We start from the raw sequence: 1,551 nt of genomic DNA, 5'->3' as shown, positions 1-1,551 counted from the left end.
TGTGTTACATACAGCTAACTAACCTTGCCAAAAAGTTACCTGCGATGTCATCCCAACGGAGTGACTCTCAAGACCTAGGGGGCTGGGAGAGACAGTGGAGAAGGAGATTTCTCCACCTGAGCTGAGTCATGCAGGCTCCCTTTCCAGACAGCAAAGACAAAAAAGTGCTTTGAGGGGAGGACAACACCTCTGCCCTACTTTCAAGGCCTAGAGTAGCACGTTTTTACATCGGCACTGATGGCGCCGATGCCTGCTGGCCTTCGCTGAACCTGAACTTCTTTTCTGAGTCAATCACGTGCTTAAAACTGTTCACAGAAGACTGGCAATCCCACAGATCCTTTAGCATCTTTGCTTTGTCCCTAACTCCAAAATGTTCCATCCCTAATTAATTCTAATTCCAAAACGTAGTTTAGCTACATGTTGATGTGTCACGTTTAATCAGGGTAACGTTTACAGACTGATAGCTCTTATTTAGGTAGCTTTCATCTCTTCCTTTCATTGGCATTTTCCAATTTCTTACTACCAATTCTGTTTTTGGGAAAGAGGCCAATGTATAATCCTTAAAAAAAAAAAGATCCCAAGTGGATTAGAAAGTGACACATAGTAGACACCATGGCTTAACAGGTTGAGGCAGTCCCTGTGGGAGCCAAGCTGCCTGGCATTGTGCTGCCAAGAAATGGAACATGACACGAACAAGCTATGGCCTTACACAATCAATGGTAAACAAGGCAGAGGCAATCTGAAAACCTGTGCTGAATAAACTAGGAAGTATGGCAGTTTATACACAAGCGTGGTGACTAGGTATGAAAAAAACAGCAGCCCTCCAAGGTGAAACCCCCTGGGGTCCATCAGGTTGACACAATGCAGCTGCATACCACTACACCAGTGGCACCTTGCGAGAAGCACAGTCCACAACCACGTAAGGTTGGTTCTGGCACAATCTCAAAAGCAGTGAAGCTCCCTGCTTTTGGTACTGGGGCTAGCCTGTCTCACACCAGGCTCAGGGGCCATGCCATGACCCTTCCTGATCTCCAAGGCTTTGTTTAACCTGGCTGAAATGACAATGAAGATGTGTAGGAGAACCTTCCTCCCTGCCTGTTTGTTAGCAAGCGGGACTCACTTCTTCAGCCAAACCAGCCCCTTTGTTGTAGGAATCCAGCACAAAAAATTACAGATCCCTCCAAGTCAAACTGCACAGTGGACACCAGCTGTTTGCCACACAACAGTTCCACACAGGTGAGAAGGAGCTATTTTTCAAAAGTTTAAAAGCCTTATACGAGGTCACGACCTGTATCATGCTAGGTACTGCAGGTGAAGGGCTGAGATACTATTAATGCCAGACTGGGAAGTCACTTTGCAATATGGATGGTCATTTATTTATTGTTTTATCATGACACATAAAATGCTATGGCTGCAATATCAAAATATGGTGTCTCTTATAAAATACCAGTATTATTAATGCGGTGGTAAGATACTGTTAGCATTTACAGAGAGGTGTATAATAATTCCATCGTCTTGCCTAATGGTTTGCTCCTGCGACAAAGCACTCTG

The sequence above is a fragment of the Oxyura jamaicensis genome, chromosome 1 (genome assembly GCF_011077185.1).
Source record: "Oxyura jamaicensis isolate SHBP4307 breed ruddy duck chromosome 1, BPBGC_Ojam_1.0, whole genome shotgun sequence".
Lineage (NCBI taxonomy): Eukaryota > Metazoa > Chordata > Aves > Anseriformes > Anatidae > Oxyura > Oxyura jamaicensis.
Note: the sequence above shows the minus strand (reverse complement) of the source record.